At 36.1% G+C, this 19098-nt stretch overlaps 1 long non-coding RNA gene across 3 annotated transcripts in view; it reads left to right on the forward strand.

Moving 5' to 3' along the window:
* Positions 1–19098, forward strand: part of LOC123379656 — a 300426-nt gene that overhangs the window by 129466 nt on the left and 151862 nt on the right. For 2 of the 3 annotated variants that reach the window (XR_006584393.1, XR_006584392.1), the window contains exons 3-4: positions 3136–3216; positions 10674–10714. This is a non-coding gene — a long non-coding RNA (uncharacterized LOC123379656). The remainder of the gene's footprint in view (positions 1–3135; positions 3217–10673; positions 10715–19098) is intronic. The other variant, XR_006584394.1, reaches the window with a different exon arrangement.

Here is a 19098-nt window from a genome sequence, read left to right on the forward strand (position 1 = left end):
TTAACAGATATTTGAATACTCATTATATTTCTGAATATGCAAGGAAATACTTGACCTTTCCACAGCAGGAGTCAAACCATTAGCCTCAAATAGTACAGGGAGTATTCTAGCCACTGAGGAAATAGCAACAAACAAAATGAAATCTCTGCTTTTGAAGCTTAAATTCAAGTAGAGGTTGGCAGTTAATTAAAAAATAAACAGAGGCACCTGGCTGGCTCAGTCAGTAGAGCATGTGACTCTTGATCTCAGAGTTGTGAGTTGGAGCACCACGTTGGGTGTAAAGATTACTTAAATTAAAAAAAAAAAAGCAAATACATATTTGGCTAGGTGGTAATAATTGCCATAAAGAAAAAATAAAAATACAGTAACATTATGTCTTTAAAAAATTTTTTTAATGTTTATTTATTTTTGAGACAGAAAGAGACAGAGCATGAACAGGGGAAGGTCAGAGAGGGAGACACAGAATCCGAAGCAGGCTCCAGGCTCTGAGCTGTCAGCGCAGAGCCCGACGCGGGGCTGTGAGATCATGACCTGAGCCGAAGTCGGAGGCTTAACCGACTGAGCCACCCAGGCGCCCCATAGTAACATTGTTTCTTGAGCACTATTTTAGATAAAGTGGTCAGCAAAGGCCACACTGATGAGGTAAACAGTGGGCAGAAACTTGAATCAAGGGTGGATATGAACCAAAAGAATTTTGGGGAAAGAACATTCCAGAGGGAGATAAAAACAAGCACAGAGAGCTTGAGAAGGAAATTCAAGTTTAGCAAATGAGCAGATTCAGAGAACAATAAGGGAACTGGTGTTGTTGGAGAGCAGCAAGTGGGGTACAACTTATTTGGAGATGGTGTCAAATAAGAACTTCAGATGTTTCTGAGAGAGCTGGGAGGTCAGGATGTTTCTGAGAGATAAGAGCAGAGAAATAACGTGGGGCCATGTAGGTTTTGAAAGTCCATCTCTGGCTGCATTTTTCTTTGGAGAAGAGAGGGTAGCAGAGGAAGAAGAATGAAAGCAGTGATAGCCTGGATAAGAGACTTATGTTCTCTCAGCCCCGACTACTAAAGATAGCAAATTATTTTGATAAAAATCAAAATCATCTACTAAATACATAAAATCAATGGCTTCTTTTTTTTTTTAAACTCACAATTGAAACTATTATTGGATGAACTGTTCTATCAGCAGGGCAAGCCTATTCATATCTTGCAAATTTAGCTTCCTATGTGGTATTATGTACAAATTTCAATATCGAATTCAATACAGATTGTTCTTTTATGCCTTTGACATGCAATGCACTATGCCACAATAAGAAGAAAACAATTCAATGGTTTTGTCTGCTTTCCTCCTCCCTGTCCAGAGGCTCATGGTCTAGCAAGAAAGTCACCAGCACAAATTTATATATTAAAAAAAAAAGTCAGACAGTGGTATATGTTATCAGAAAGAAAAAATCAAAATAAAATGAAAAAATAAGCAAGGAGAGTATTAAACTGAAAGACTCATTTATTCATGTATCTATGCATACAATGACTATTGTGTCAGAGACTGGTATGTATTGGCTTTTCAAAGATGACTAAGATTACAGGGTCTGGAAATGGCTCATTATATCCCAAACTATGAGGGCTTACCTTGGGATGTAAAGTCACAGAGTTGGGTAGGCTGCTTCAAATATACACCTAGGACAGTTGCAAGTAGAGTAGTTAGAAAAAGACTCTAAAACATGGCAGCAGAAGGCAGCAAAAATTCAAATCCAGAAAAACAGTGCCAAGTAGAAGCTCCAAAGGACAAGTTGAGATTCAAAGTCAGAAACTAACTTAAAGCAGAATATGAGGTAATTCAGAGCAAGTAGATTGGTTAATACAAAGATGATGGACCTATATCTCATTCAGAGAAAATGGTGGTTGTGTGAATTGGGGGCAAGCTTTAAGGTTTAAAGGAGCTGTACTCCACTGGAAACATTGTGCCTTTGGCATACAATAGGAACAGACAATGTGGGAGGACGTGGATAGATAGATTTGGATGGAAAGGGATTCCTTCCAGGAATGAAATCTGAACAGTGGTAGGTACACCACAGATTGCAGGGTTTTATTGGGAACCAGAAAGTATTCAGTGGGTATGTGACATGTCAAATATTTGTGCGAGGAGAGGTGAAGTAAAACTAAGCCAAAGCCTCATTATAGAGGCTTTTAAATGTTATTTTTTGTGTGTGCGTCTTGGTGAACCGTTGAAGGTTTTATTAAAAGTGTGAGTGACATGATAGAAATTGTTATTTGGAAATATATTTCAGGGTTTAATGTGTAAGACAGATTACAGGGCGGACACAGGAAGATAGCTCCTGAAGTCCAAGAATGAGGTACTTAAGTATAGCACTAGGGTAGGGAATAGAAATGAGCAAAGTGATATAAGGGGGGAGAAAGAGAGAGAGAGAGAGAGAGAGAGAGAGAGAGAGAGAGAGAGAGAGAGACTGACTGACTCAGTGTTAAACAACAAAGCCAGTCAGTGTAATTATACAATTTTCACCCGGTCATGCCTTCTATGCTAGATTATAACTTTTTTCTTCTTTTTAAAAAAAAAAAATTTTTAACGTTTACTTATTTTTGAGACAGAGAGAGACAGAGCATGAACGGGGGAGGGGCAGAGAAAGAGGGAGACACAGAATCAGAAGTAGGCTCCAGGCTCTGAGCCATCAGCCCAGAGCCCCACACGGGGCTCGAACTTGCGGACCGCGAGATCGTGACCTGAGCTGAAGTCGGACGCTTAACCGACTGAGCCACCCAGGTGCCCCTAACTTTTTTCTTCTTAATTTTGCTGTTATCACTACTTTGCATTAGGTTTAACATTTTGTTTTCTTTCATTTGGAATTCTGTTCCTATGGCACACAAAATGTAGATAATCTGGATTCTTCAGTCATACAGTATTGAACTTGATCCCAGTTGGCCTCTGAAAATGGTGATGATATTATGGAGTTTTGGAAGATAAGAATAGGAAAGAAGTATCCCTTTTTTGCCTGCTATTGGAATAAGAATAATACACTGCATGTCTTCCATATTGCCCTATATATCCACTGTCCTCCCTTTTCCACCTACTTTGGGCCTGGGAAATTAACTGCCTCAATGTCCTTCCTTGCTCTCCATCTTCCTTTAGAGTTCAACAAACTGAAGTTCCCAGTAGGATATCTGAAGGTGGAAGGACTCAGAGGCCAGGAGAATGGGCTGGTTGCATTGGGTAGGTTGCATCCTTTCTCTAAGGAGTCTTTCTGCATAGAGCTTTTTCGACCAGGTTTTGGTAAGCACTCCCACCACTGCCCTTTAAAGGCTTAGAAATGATAGAATACATCCTGTTTTTACTAGGCCTAGGTTACTTCGTTATTTTGTTAAACACTGCTTACATTTTATAAATAACCCTTTATCAAAACTTTTAAATTACCAGATTGCACATGATGTACATTTCCTTCTGGGACCCTGACAAATACAAAGCGCTCACATAAGACAGAAGATATTCAACTGGGAGGAGATTGGATTGATGTGGTAATATTATAGCTCATAGGGACTTTGAGTCAGGCTTGGAATAGTGCATTCATGGTCTGACTCTTAAAATTCAATGAGACAAAAATTACTGCTTCTCTAGGTCACCTCAGGATAATAGGAGACCACAGCTTCTGAGGGGATTGAGCACAGAACTCTGTCAACTTGTTTTATGAAATTAAAAATTCAATTCAATTGTAATGCCATGGCAGTGAAAACATACAATGAGCCTGGAGCATCTTGTAGTACCTTTAGTAAGGAAGCGTTCAAAGTACAAAAGGATGGGGCATGTCAAAGGGATACAGCAGTCAAAATGAAAGAGCTCCCAGAGGCCAAATCTGTAACAATTTGAGCAACAGAATAAATAATAAATAAATAACACAGTAGTAGACTATAACCTGAAGTAAAAAATAAATATACATGAACCCATGATGATATAAATAAAAGATTGAATAAATAAATAAATGGGGGAGAAGAGAGTATTTTTCCTTATAGAAGAATAAGATATGATATATGTAGGTACTTCCCTTTTCAGGAAGTAGAGCTTAGTCTCCCTCCCTTGCCTTGAGGGTGGGTGATACTTCAGTTTCTCCAAGCTACTCAGCTCTACAGTTTGATTCTTCACTAAGAACAATGTGATGGATTTTCTAAGGACTAAAAGCATGTTATTCCTGCTAAACTCCAATACCCACAATCTCACCCAGCCCACAGCCTCATATAATTTGGCTTATACAAATGGCACTTATTATACTGGTAGGAGAAAGAAACAATTGATCCAAATGACAGTTTTTTTGTTTTGTTTTTTGTTTTGTTTATTAAAGAAGCCTCCACTCTACATTTTTTTCTAAGAAGGGGAGAACAAACAGTAGTTTTATGTGTTCCATTGATTTCTATAGACAAAGAAAAATGTACTTAATAGTTCATGTGCTAAGATATATTGACTATGATTTCATCCTCTGACTTTAGGAAGGTAAAAGGAATGCATCTTTCTGGTCACGGAAATGAGAAAATGTTCCTTCTGCTACTTACCCTCTGGCTGGTTCAAAGGCAAATCATGCATGATCTGGCTGGAGACTCATTGTTTCTAAGGAACCTATGGAGACACAATTTCCCTTTTGCTCTCAAAGAACTATAGGGAATGTTTATCACAAACTTTGTGCAACTGAAAAGAACAATAAATCAACACAAATTTATTGAATACCTGCTTTTTAAAGGCAATTTACTAGATAGCAGTAAATACTGGGGGGGGGGGTGATCTATGTTTCTAGTATTACATTATATATTTTAGAGAAAAGAGTCTAGACAAGTTTTATGAAAGCAGAATTCTTTTTGAAATATACATACACATGTATTAAGAATACAGGTTAAGTATAGATTGATTTGGAAGACAGGTTAAGTATGAATATATGGTATGGCCAAAAGTATCTGTTTTTATGGACAAAGCCAAGGAGCTGTGAGGAGTCATCTTATAGCCTTGGCTGTTAAAGAGGGTATGTATAGACTAGCATTAGGAGGTATCACTCTTACTAACAGGAACTTTGAGGGACTTACTTCTAAAGAACATTGATTTCAGAAGGAAACTTGTCAGGTTCTTTTAGATTGAGGACCATAATACTGCAGCAAGCCTAAGCAGAGCAATGAAAATAAAATGTAGTCTGAACTTCTGATATAACTTCAAAATGATTCAAGTTTGGAGACCATAATTAATGAAAATTGTTTCACATAAAGAAGATAAAATAAGTCTTAAGCAAAAGGTTGAATGCAAGATGGCAAAATGGTGAAAATATTAAAAATTCACAAAAAAACTCATGGAATTGTTAAATTACTAGTAATCCTTTCCTAAGATTATTTCTTCCTACATTGTTTTATTTGATAACACATATAACACACTTAAGTATTTTGGATTTCTTCATATATCAGGTCAAACAAAAATTCTTTGGATAAATAGTCACAATTACTCTGAAGGCTGGCAACATTTATAAGGAAGCAAGGCAACTAAATAAAATAACCTTAGCTGAAAATCTAGTGTTTTGAAACCAAATAAGTTTATGAATAGAGAAAGAGAAATTGTGTTTATCATTAGTCTTCAAAAATGTGGCAACTTTGACAAGTGTCTTTTGTTAAAGGTCCTTCCATTTTTTTAAAAAATTTTGTTTTTAATGTTTATTTATTTTGAAAGAGAGCGAGTGCACACTAGTGGGGAAGGGGTGGAGAGAGGGAGAGAAAGAATCCCAAGCAGGCTTCACACTGTCAATGTAGAGCTCAATGCGGGCTCCAACCCATGAACGATGTGATCATGACCTGAGCTGAAATCAAGAGATGGACGCTTAACTGACTGAGCCACCCACATGTCCCACAGGTGTCTCTTTTGTATATACTTGTCTCTGTGTCTCTAATACCTTACAAGTACCCTTTCTACTGCAAAATCCTGGTTATCCCTAAGGCTCTGCTCATGTTTTGACTCCCTCATTTTTTTTTTAAATCCTCTTGCCTCTTCTGGTATTTTCTATAGCCATTCTATTTTTGTTCTGAAATATATTGGTTATCTGTTGTACTTTTGTCTGCCCAGATTTGGCATTTCCTTTTGGAGTGGGAGAGTTATTCCTATCTTCTATAGCAAAAGCCTTGCCTCAGCTATTGAAACTGTAATTTAAAAATCTGTAATTTTAATTTTTTTTTCAACGTTTTTATTTATTTTTGGGACAGAGAGAGAGACAGAGCATGAACGGGGGAGGGGCAGAGAGAGAGGGAGACACAGAATCGGAAACAGGCTCCAGGCTCTGAGCCATCAGCCCAGAGCCTGACGCGGGGCTCGAACTCACGGACTGCGAGATCGTGACCTGGCTGAAGTCAGACGCTTAACCAACTGCACCATCCAGGCACCCCTGTAATTTTAAATTATTTGTTGAATGTTGCAATGCCAGAGGAAGTATTCACACATTTTAAGTAGTAGATAATTTAATAATCTAGCAATGAGTTGGGCTGTGCCAGTGGCTGTTTATGTTTGTTCTTTGATGCCTAACTCATTGACAACCCTTTTCCTTTAAAGAAAGTGAATGTTATCCTCTAGAGGAAAGAGGAACTTAGGAGACAAAATTGATATAGGAAGATGGTTAATGATAGAGACTTGAAGTTGACAGACATAGGATGGAATTGTAGTTCTACTACTTACTAGTTGTATGAATGCGAATAATTTCCACATTAAATTGACAGTGAACTACCCTTTCATGACTTGCTTCTCTTTAAACCAAATCACGGGGTGCCTGGGTGGCTCAGTCGAAGCATCTGAATTCTGCTCAGGTCATAATCTCATGGTTTGTGTGTTTGAGCTCCATGTCAGGCTCTGTGCTGATGACTCAGAGCATGGAGCCTGCTTTGGGTTCTGTGTCTCCCTCTCTCTCTGCCCCTCCCCGACTTGTACTCTGTTTCTCTGTCTCTCAAAAATAAATTTACAGACCTTTTAAAAGATTTTTTAAAAAAGGAAAAAAAAAACGCAAATCTCATCAATCAATTGATATGAAAAGATCCTCTTGTACTGCAAACTATTGAGGAAAACCATAGGCCTTTCTTTTAAAATCAGGGAAGCATCAGCTATGTAACATCGGAAACATCTCAAAAATCCTGTTAGAATATGACTGCCCTTTTGACAAAAAAAAAGTTCTACCCTTTATGGAGGCTCTCACACTTCTCTTGGTTTCCCTCAGTGGAGCTCTTTTTCAAATGGTTGTTTCTCTCTTCTCTTGAATCCTCTGAGTTCATTTTTTGTCCACTTATCTGTGTCTCTACAATCTAATATAAACTGATTTTTTTCTTTCTCTTGACTTCCCAATTCTACTTGGACTTCACCTCAACACTCAGCTCAGTGGAACAAAGCTGAGAGTCAAGCATCCTGTGGAAGGTTTTAAGGCAGCAAAGGAATCAGCCCCTTTAAGAAGAAGAATGGGGAGATGTAAATGCTTGTATATTTTTGTATCCCCTTACATTTAATCTTTTTTTAGTTTTAGTTACCTCATTTATAATGATAATAATAGAAAAAGACACACCTCCTAAGATTATTAGGATTTTAAATGTGATAATGTATATAAAACACCTCATAGTTATCACACACACACAAAAAGGATCAACAAATGTTTAATTTTGTAATATCTCAGTCAACAGCGTCCACTGACTTAGTGGACATTTCCGGTCATCATATCCTGTTTCTTCTTGGCCTACTAAGATTGTTCCATTGACAAATCCTACTAATTTGATGGAAGCCATCTTCATTCTTTATCGAGAGCTTACTTTTATGTTTCTGGATTCTTGGTTTTTAACTAAAGGACATGTAGAGATTTAGCTCAAATGTTTTCCTAAGCCAAGTAGATGACCATGATTTCCCAAATGAAATGAGTCAAATTCTTTGAACAACGCAGCACAGTTGTGCCTCCCTCCTACAATCTGGGTTTTCTTATAATTACAATTAATTATTTTAATATGAAATAAAAACCTCAAACATGAATTCTTCCTCTTGGAAGGTATATGAGTTTTGATATTCATTAGCTATGAGATCCTGGGGAGTTATTTAATATTTCATAGTTAATTTTCTATCTTGGATTGCCCTCAAGACTTGTGCATATCTAAGTTGGATACATGGATAAATGCTTCCATTTATAGTTTGCTAGTATGCGTCATTATACCATGCATTCTGATGTATTAACCTAGATTGTGCATCTAAGACAATGTAAATTCTAAGCATTTCTGTCTGTTGATTCAAAGTGGTTAACTCAATAAATATCTGCAGACTCAGTGACCATAGCTTCAGATGTTTTGGTAAGGTGAGCAAAGATTAAGTACACTGAAATATGTAGAAACTCCCAGAATTAACAATACCTTCTTGACATTACACATGTGCCAATGTGAATAGGTAATATATAATAAAAGTTCTATATTTCTTTTTTTCTATTTCAGAAGACAGATTTACTCAAATTTCATGGCTTGTATAGCTTAACAATTGTACTTGATAGATGATACATTTGATCATATTGCAAATATAGTTTTTCTATACTGATAACCTGAAATGAAATATCATTTCCTTCTAAATGAAAAGAACTAAATATATCTTTCATTATAATTGCTTAAGTACTTTAATAAGGCATGAAATCTATTATCCAGGTGCTCTAAGAATGAGACTCAAGGTTTAAATTCTCGATAGCCCAATATTTGATTATTTTAAAAACATTGTCTGATTGTAGCTCCAAAAAATATACAACTTGAAATCCTGATTTTTTTCCATTTGTTGAGATATGGAATGCTGTTGTTTAAATAAAATGAACCAAGCAAGTGAGAAATCACTCTTAATGTGAGTTAACCTAACAAATGTTGCTTAAATATCTCTTTAATAGTAAGATTAATTTTGCCATTTCTCAAGCAATTGTTCTAGGTAATATTAAACTTTTATATATTAAATGGAAACTCATAATGTTTAGATATATTTATTTCAAATAAACCAAAAGCACTAAGGCCAATGAAAGGAATTCTTGTTCTTTTTTGGCTTTCTGTGTTATTGATACACATTAGAGGTCAATTATATTTTAATTGGAAAAGATATATCAAAGCACAAAAAGTGAGCTGAGTTCAAGCTTCTTTTTATTGCTTAAGTCTTGGTTAAGTTACCTAGACTTACAAACCTTATGTACTTTGTCTTAAAATCTTTCAAAATTGGATTTAGTGGTGTCTGAAAATGGGAATAAGGCAGTTTTGTCTGTTTTCAGATGCATGTGAGCATCAAATTATCCATGTAATGATTGACTTGATTAATCTGTTCTCCCACCATTAGTCAATTACTTATCTGCCTTCTGTAAATGATATTCTCAATCTCCAAAGATTTTAACTCTATAAACAGTGACCACACATGATATCTCAACACATTGAGCTGTGTGCTGCAAAGCAAATGAAGTGCTGAAAAAGCCCAAATAATAGAAAGTGGCATATAAAAACTCATTAGCAAGTAGTTCCTGGCACTGGCTAGGTGTTGACTAGAATATTATTCTAATCAATCCTGGACTCTCAGATGACACCTTAGGAAAGGAGAATTGTGGCACAGGAAATATATGTTACAGTCTCATTTTTGAAAAGTAGATTCTTCTGATTTGAGATATGCGATAATATATACCAAAGTGGTGAGGGAATTGGGTTTTCAGGTAAGCTTACTGGGTTTTGACTCTTAGTTCTGCCTATTGTCTGGCTATTTCATATTGGACAAATTGCTTTAACTTTATAAGGTTAAGTTTCCTCATGTGTAGTGTAATGCATATGCCAAAGCTCAAAAGTAATGAAAGTAAGATATTTAGTATTAGTATATAAAGCATTTAATATTACTAAGTAAAATATTTAGTATACTGTACATTGTACATGGGAAAGTTAAAAAAGTAACTATTATTTATGTATTTATATATTATGTATTTATTTATTTAAATGTGATATGTTTTTTCCCTCTAATCTCTTTCTTCTAAGTAAATGTTGCAGGTTGGGCAAGCAGACTCTGACAGAGAATAGAGAATGGGAAGTTTAGGGGTGCCTGGGTAGCTCAGTCTGCTAAGCATCTGACTCTTGATTTCTGCTCAGTCATGAGCTCATGGTTCCTGAGATCAAGCACCATGTCAGGCTCTGCACTGACAGTGGGGAGTCTGCATGGGATTCTCTCTCCTCTTCTCTCTCTGTCCCTCCCTTGCCCCCACTTGCATGTGTGCACTCTCAAATAAACTTTTAAAAAAAGTAAGAAGTTTATTAGGAAGTACAGTTAGAATCAATACCTATATAGGAAAGGGACAGAAATAGGACAGGGCTGTGGGAGAGAATGGGTAGCAGGGTAGTCACAGCAAGGTTTCAGCCAACCCTATGGAGAGCTCTTCAGTTGGGATGGCCCATCAGAATTGTGTCTTGCTGCGGTGAGAGGCCTGGGTCTCTATTTTCCTATCAACCAAGTCATTGGACATACCATTCCTCAGGAAGGAGGCATGACTTTGAACAACACAGGTAGCATTCCCAGAAGCTGGAAGAATAAGTCTTCCTTAAGCTATTCACAGCATCCATTACAATAGTGTAATTCTTCATAGTCTGTTTTCCCAGTGCTTATTCAAAAACTAAATGTGTGGTTTTTTTTTTCTGTTTTACTTTTAGTGACTGTCGATGCTGTACTTCTTCTGGAATCAATTAAAAAGGTAAGTTTGCTAGTGGCAGACATTACAGAATTTACACTTTGACAACTTCTTTGCTTCTTGAATGTACTGGGTTTGGATGTGGGCTTACAGTTTTTTGACGGGAACATATTTGGATAACTATATGAGTTGTTAGTGTTGAAAGATAAGAAATACTCAACTGAAATGGACTTTGTAAAGTAAAAAAAAAAGCTAGCAGGTAAGTAAAATAATTAAGGAAAGGGATTATCCTCATTCAGTCTGGAAAAGAAACTTTGCTTAGAATCTTAGACCAGAGATTGGTCATCACAGCCATGTGCCAAAATGATAAAAACAGGTTACTTTTATTTAATAACAAGTGGAAATTTGGCAACAATAAGGTAGGTTGTGTGTTCACAGAGGCAAAAACGGGACAAACCAGAAGCCAAATTTTATTCCTTAATATGATTTGGTTGCAGTGTTTTGGCAATATTAAGAGAAAAGAAATTTATTGGCAAGATACTTGTTTAAAAGACTTTGCCATATTCCAACATGAGTTGGAAAACAAAGACACAGGACATTTTTCATGACTCTATGAAAGGATTTTGTGATCTTTCTCTGTAAAGGACAGCCATTAATGCAATTAACTTTCATGGCTCCTAATGTATTATTTCCTACTTTAAAATTTGAGTTCATCAGGGATGACTGTGACTGCTGTCTCAGACTCAGTAAGTTGCACATTCCTAGATCAAATAATGGTAGACAGTGGGTAGTATCATGTGAGTCTTATGTAGAAGCTCTCTTTTGGTAAATGGTGTGCAAGTGAAGACAATTCCCAGAAGGTTGAGACAGTATCTCTGTAATCATTTATTTTGTTTGAATTAACTATGATTAGCCAAATTGAAACTGTATTCTGCTTATTCTATGTAAGTAAAAATCAAAGGTGTGTGTGTGTGTGAGAGAGAGAGAGAGAGACAGAGAGAGAGAGAGAGAGAGAGAGAGAGAGAGAGAGAGAGAGAGAGAATATGGAAGTAAGTAACTGAGAGGAAAAAATGTTGATGTTCACTAGAATAAGACAAATTTCCATCTGTTTAGAATAATTTAAAACATGTTTCTTTACTAAAACAAGAGAATGTGATTTATATGATTATAAAATAATTGGCCCCAATATGTCCAGCCTGAAATGAAAGAAAACCTTGTCTCCAAATAAAAGAATAAAGTGTGAGTATATATTTATGTTTTGTGTGTGTATGTGCATGTATTCTCATAAATAAATTTTAGTCACAGAATAGCATTGCTTTTTACCTATTCATGTTACAATAGACCTTAGTATTTTTCATTTATTTAGTTGGCAATATATCTGTAGTCTTCATTACTGTGTACCATATTGGTAAAGTAGCTGTGCCATGTTGGTTGAATATAAATATGGGCTTATTTTAGAAAAAGAATACCTAAGAATTTGGTAGCTGGCTTAATGTGTTAATGAGAATCCATATCTAAAGTAAAAATATATTTTTACAGTGGCTGTTAAACTTTTTAACCTATAGCAATGCTTCATTTGACTATAAACCTTAGTCCCTACGTAAATTCACACATTTTAGTAGTATCTTTATCTACAGGAAAAGAAATGACAGAATATTTTCTTTAATTAGTAAGTCAATTAGAAATTGATTATAACACTGTAGACCCAATGCAAGTTTATTGTCACTATTCTGGCTTAGCAAGCTTGTTTGCTTCTTTATATGTTGCAGCAGTTCTTGATTTAATATTTGAAATTAATTTCTGAAATAGCTTTAGACAGGCTAAGCATTCAGCCTGTCGTTTTTCTAAATCTGATAGGATGGAATAATAAGTAGCTGAAATATTCTACAGCTATATTACAGGCTTCAGTGATCACAAGGGCCTATGATTCATTCCCAAAGCAAAGTTTGTTTCCTAATATGTCTGATATATTGCTTTTTATTGGCAATTTTCATATCTGAGTTGGTGACCCTGCCATTTGTTTTTATTGTTATTATTCCCTTTTTATGGAGAAGATAAGATAACTAGTTCAGGTCCTCTGGTTGGTCATGTCTAAAGGCAGTTAGTAGTGTTGTTGCCCTCCTCTGCTGGATTCCTTTCATGCCAATCTTTTCTTGGTTACCTGATTTCTGAGCAGATGTTCTTTTCAATTTCATCTCATGTTAATTTTAAGTATTTATTCATCAAGTGTTTCCTTTCTCCAGTCAACTAAGAATAAGTTTTCATATTGCTTTCGTGGCAGCCATTGGATTGTTGACTCTTGAATTACGTTTCTGTCTCCTTCAAAGGATTGTTAGCTCAAAGAGGGAAGGAGTTGTGCTTTTATCATCTCCACAGAACCAGAGTCTGAGAACAGAGCCCAGTATATTCTAAATACCCAGTAGCTTTTGATTGAAGGAGTAAGCAACAGAATATGACTGCATAATTAGGATTTTAGTGAACAGAAATGAAAGGGATAAAGACAGCAGAGACTGAAATGGTATTATTTTTGGTTTGGAGAGTATTACATAGGAAAAAGTTATCATTTTGGGTACATCAAGGTTTGCTATTATTTCTCTGTCTCTATGGATGAATTTTACTAGGCTATGCATTATGACACATGGAACAGGTAAAGTCACCAGAAGTCAGCATTTTCTGTCCTTTTAATTCTTCAAGAATGGCCATACACATGCATGTTTGATCTAATATTTTCTTCTCTCTTTTCCAAGACCCTTTCCTTTCTCCTGACTGAACTTTTAATTCTATAGCTTGTTTAAGCCGATCTCCATATTATGATGATTCTTTTTTATATCTTTTATTCAGCTTACTGAATCTACTTCTTATCCTCTACTCCTACCCTGTTCTAGCTTTTCTTGCTGTTTTTTTTTCATTCTTTTAGTTTTAGCAAATGTACAACTCAAGTGTTGTTGCTGAGTAGCTACTCCACATCTCAAGATATGTTTTCAAACAAGGGAGGTCAAGGAGAGGACTCTCAAGACCACATACAATGGTACTATTGGTTTATTTGATGTGTAAGGCCTGCATTCCTGTGAAATAAATCCTATATGTGAATGTTTTTCCAGAACGTCTGAGTGCGTGATCCATGTTGATTAACACAGAACATATGTCTTTAGTCCTGAAATTTTGTGCTAAACCAGTGTTAATCCTTCAAAAAGTACAGGAATGATCAGAAAATGAGGAATACAAAACCAATTTATATGTACTGTTTGTAGCAACTAATGAACAAGATCTTATATGACCTTCTGGATAGAAGTGAAATGCTCATGAGTATGACCACTGAAGTCAGAACACCTGAGAGCATCTTTCAGCTATGCTTTCTATTTGCTGGTTGACCATTGGCAAGGTGCTTACTTTCCCTGTATCTCATTTGCTTTCATAGGATTATGGAGAAGATTAAATATGTAAATGTATATGAATTTCTTTAGTCTTACACAGAAAGTACTCAATTAAATATGAGTTTTATTATTATTATTATTATTGCTTTTACTATTGCAAAGTGTCCTTGATCTGTTCTCTAGACTTGTTCTTAAGGAAGTTCCTAGACCAACCATAATGGCATTGGTGAAAATTACTCTTGTAATTCCAAAGACAACTTCCAAACTATAGTTTAACAACTGTGCTCTCATATTGTTAAAAAAATGATGTTTCTGAAATAAGATATCTTCAACAAAAGCCAAGATATGAAGTAATTAAAGGAGTTTGTCTTCGTGGCCCAAACTGCTTCAAAAATTTACCTTTTCAGGGTGCCTGGGTGGCTCAGTCCATTAAGCATCTGACTTTGGTTCAGGTCATAACTCATGGTTCATGGGTTTGTGCCCTGTGTCAGGCTCTGAGCTGTTAGCACAGCCTGCTTCAAATTCTGTATCTACCTCTCTCTGCTCCTCCACTTGTGCTCTCTCTCAAAAATAAATAAATAAATATTTTAAAAACAATGACCTATAAAAATTGTTATAAAAATTACCTTTTCAACAAAAGGAATTTGTTTTTCTGTTCTTTGGATATAGTTGGTAATTTTAGCAGATGAATATCCCACTTACCCTACCCTAATTTAGTCTAATCCTATGCCATTAAAATTAACACCTCTGTAACATTTGTAAAGCCTATTAATTCCAAGGAGGACCCCAACACTGGTGATCTCTATCCTTGCCTCTACTTGTAAGGATGAAAGCTGTAGTCTGTTAAGTCAGTTTTCTAGGCATGAATACACTAGAAGAAGAGGTCCAGGCACTGGTGAGATTACTCTTTTATGTACAGTCTATGTAGCATTCACTCCATTCTTCCTCACATAGTAACAGCTTTGTTTAGGGTAGGATTGATTATACTTCTTTTTTTTTCTCATGTTTATTTACTTTTGAGAGAGACAGAGACAGAATGCGAGCGGGTTAGGGGCAGAGAGAGAGGGAGACACAGAATCCTAAGCAGGCTCCAGGCTCTGAGCTGGTCAGCACAGAGCCCCACACGGGGCTCGAACTCAGGAGCTGTGAGATCATGACTGGAACTGAAGTTGGACGTTCAACCAACTGAGCCACCCAGGTGCCCTGATTATACTTCTAACATAACTGATAGGCTGCTAGTTATTTAAGTCACTCAATATTGTCCTATTCACCTTTATACAATGTTTCAGACAACCCAGGTCTAAGCCCATCAGAACATGACACTCCTCTCAACACAGGAATCTATTTAGAATTGTTTCAACTAATAGGAAAGTTAGATATTTATTCGGTGATCTTGAGATGATATTCTTTCTCCTACTGAATGAGAATGTGGCAACTGCTGGCATCCACACAAGGACTCAGAGGGGAGCCAACTTTAGAGTGAATCCAGCTCTATTTATGGTAAAACTAAGTCTGAAAAAACTGGATCCTTGATGACCTTCTTGAACTACTAGACCTTCAATTTTTATAAGCCAATGATTTCCCTTTATTGTTTAAGTCACTTGGAATGAGTATTTCCTTTATAACCCAAGCAGTCAAACTGATATGCTTTCTATGGGTGATGTGTGTATAAACTCATCACTCAAGACCACTGCACAGTCACTATTCTATAAGTCAGAAAACTAAATGACAAGAGAATGCCCCCTACTTTAGAAACTCTTGTGCCTGAGAACTTAGAAGATATTTTTACTACTACAATAGCTAACTAGCATAATTTTGTTTAGCAACTGGCCTGTGAATATACAGAGAATTGTTTGAATGAGAACCAGAGACATTTTGAGACAAGCCCAAGGTCCTCAAAGTCATGCTAAATCAAGACAGCCTGGGATATGTCCCAGTCAGGTAAAATGTCCTCCAAATACAGAAACTTTGCAACAAACACCACATTTCTAGGACTCAAGTCTATTTTAGAATCGTAAATTTGGTTCACAGGGACTATTTGTGGCACATAAAACCAGGCATAGTAAACTATCTCTGCTCAAGGCCCTCTGCTGGCCTTCTTCACTCAAAGAAAGCAGTAGCCTTTTAAATTATCTGTAGGGGCACCTGGGTGGCTTAGTCGGTTAAGCGTCCGACTTCAGATCAGGTCATAATCTCACAGTTGTGAGTTCAAGCCCCGTGTGGGGCTCTGTGCTGACAGCTTAGACCCTGGAGCCTGCTTTGGATTCTGTCTCTACCTCTCTCCCTTCCCCCTGCCCTGCTCACATTCTGTCTCTGTCTCTCAAAAAGTGAATAAAGGTTAAAAAAAATGATCTGTAAAATACTACATAATCTAGTCCTCATTTAAATCTCTAAATTCATCTGCCAGCACTCCTCCCCTTATTCCTTACCTCCAATCTTGGTGGCCACTTTTCTTTTCTAGCAACACTGCTGCATATCCTTTGCACTGGCTGCTCCTTTACCTAGAAGGTCCTTCCCACCAAGGACCTTAACTGATTGTCTCTTAACTCTCTGCCGATGTCATTTTCACATTCACTTTTCTTTGGCTAATTCTTAAAAAGAGCAACTACTTCACTTACCACCCCCAACCTCCCTCTCCACCATACATATGCCATCTTCTTCATGTTTCTGATTTATACCATCCTTAGTGCTTAGTATCTAACATAGACATTTTTAAATTAATGGTCTTGTTTATTGTTTATTTCCTCGTTAAACTATGATTTCCATGGTACAAAAGCAAAGGTGGTATTGGATTTACTTACCCTCACTTACTTAACAACTATAAAATTGGACAAAATATCTGAACAGTGGACTTCAAGCATTGGATAACAGGCAGCATAAGATTGTGAAAGAAAGAAAACATGTGATATGAGCATAATGTTTTACCCTGCTTTCTGTGTGGGACACTTCCCTACACAGTATAAGGAGTTGGAGCCCTCGAGTGAAAAGTGCAATCAGGGGATGCTGAGTTAGCTGAGACTTGCAGGCAAGGTACTAAAAAGCGGAGAACTTGTAAGAAATGGACTAAAAGGCCAGTAAAATAGAAAGAAAGACTCATTGTGTCTCTAAGAACGAAGTTCTATTGAACTCTAAGAACGATGGCTGAATTCTCAGTAGCAATGGTGGAAGCCAGGAGATAAAGAAACCTCATTATTAAAGTACAAAAGAAGAGAGAGAGGAGAGAAAAGAAAAAAAGGTTAAGCTAGAATTCTGTATCCAATGAAGATATCCTTCATAAATAAGACCCAATTAAGGGTATTTTCAAATAAAACCAACAGCTGACAAATATACATTGTTTAGAAGTATATATATGGAATTGAAGCCAGGACAGATTATACATTTGCCCTCTGTAATATAAAAGACTCACTAAGTCTCAGTCTATTTCAAAATAAAAATTTGTAGAATGTTTTGAACAAAAATTATTGGAAACCAAGGAAATAAGGTATCTAAAAAATTCCCGAATATTTTGAAATTAACATAATTCAAAATAGCTCAGGGGTCAAAGAATAATTTGTAAAAAAAAAGTAGAAAATAATGCTAAAGTTGGTGACACAATGTATCTAAATTTATGCAATGTAGCTAAAGCAGTGTATAAAGAAAAATTCATAAATTTAAATACAAATAATCAAAAAGTATAAAGGCTGAAAATCAATGATCTGGAGTTATATTTCGAGGAACCAAAAAATTAAAAGCAGTTTAAATCCAAATTAGACAAAAAGATATAGTAAGGATAAGATTAGAAATAAATGAAATAGGGGCGCCTGGGTGGCGCAGTCGGTTAAGCGTCCGACTTCAGCCAGGTCACGATCTCGCGGTCCGGGAGTTCGAGCCCCGCGTCAGGCTCTGGGCTGATGGCTCAGAGCCTGGAGCCTGTTTCCGATTCTGTGTCTCCCTCTCTCTCTGCCCCTCCCCCGTTCATGCTCTGTCTCTCTCTGTCCCAAAAATAAATAAATGTTGAAAAAAAAATAAAAAAAAATAAAAAAAAGAAATAAATGAAATATAAAATAAAAAAATAGAGAAAAGTAAATCCCATAACTAATTATAAGAAAAGATGAATAATGCTGACAAAACTTATTATCAGCAAGATTAAGACAAAAAGAGAAAACACTAAAGGTCCTATGGACAATGAAAATTATAGATAAATATTGTATACAACTTAATGTTAATAGATTTGACAATTTTACTCTATAGAGTGATTCCTTGGAAAACACAACTATCCAAACTGGCAAAAAGCTACACATGTAATCTATTAAAAAGGAGTTGAATATTATTGAAATACACACAAAGAAAACTACAGGTCCTGTTGGTTTCACTAGTGAATTCCACCAAATATTTAAAGAAATATCAATTATGCACAAACTTTCAGAAAATAGAAAGCAGATACTTCTGATTATTTATAAAGTTAAGATAACTTTATGCAAGTTTCTTGTTTTTTCCATACCTTGTTTTTCTTAATCAGAAAATGGAACATTGGTATCTCACAGAATTCTTGGGAAGATCAAAGAAATAGCATGTACACTACGACTGTCATATATTTCTGGGACTTGGTGCTGTTTAATTTGAATTGTTTTCTGCAAGTCTATTTCAGAGGGAAGAATGAGATATAGGGAAACAGTATCCATATTATAGCTTTTCTTTCAAAATTCTGGTAGACATTTGACAACTGAATACAATTTTTTTTTGTACATTCAGGATAGCTCTGTTCTCTTGTTTAGAAACACTAAGAAAAATGTTTTACAAAAATTTTGCTATCTACAGTTTCTTTTCTGTAACTATGAAGAAGCATCTTTTTCTAACCTGTCTTTGCTTGCTTCTTTCAAGAATATATTTAATTATATTAATTTTTCCTTAAGATATTGATGTTTGGTTTGTGGTCATTCAGGCTCCTACTGATTTTACTTCTGGTCAGGTTTTCATTCATGGTTTTACTCCTGTTATGATTAACATAAATAGTTCAGAGATTTTAGCATATGTAGTTCATAGATTTTCTTTACTGTTCTTTCTTCTCTCATATATCGATAGAAGGAGTAGCTC

The sequence above is a fragment of the Felis catus genome, chromosome C1, assembly GCF_018350175.1.
Source record: "Felis catus isolate Fca126 chromosome C1, F.catus_Fca126_mat1.0, whole genome shotgun sequence".
Taxonomy (NCBI): Eukaryota; Metazoa; Chordata; class Mammalia; order Carnivora; family Felidae; genus Felis; species Felis catus.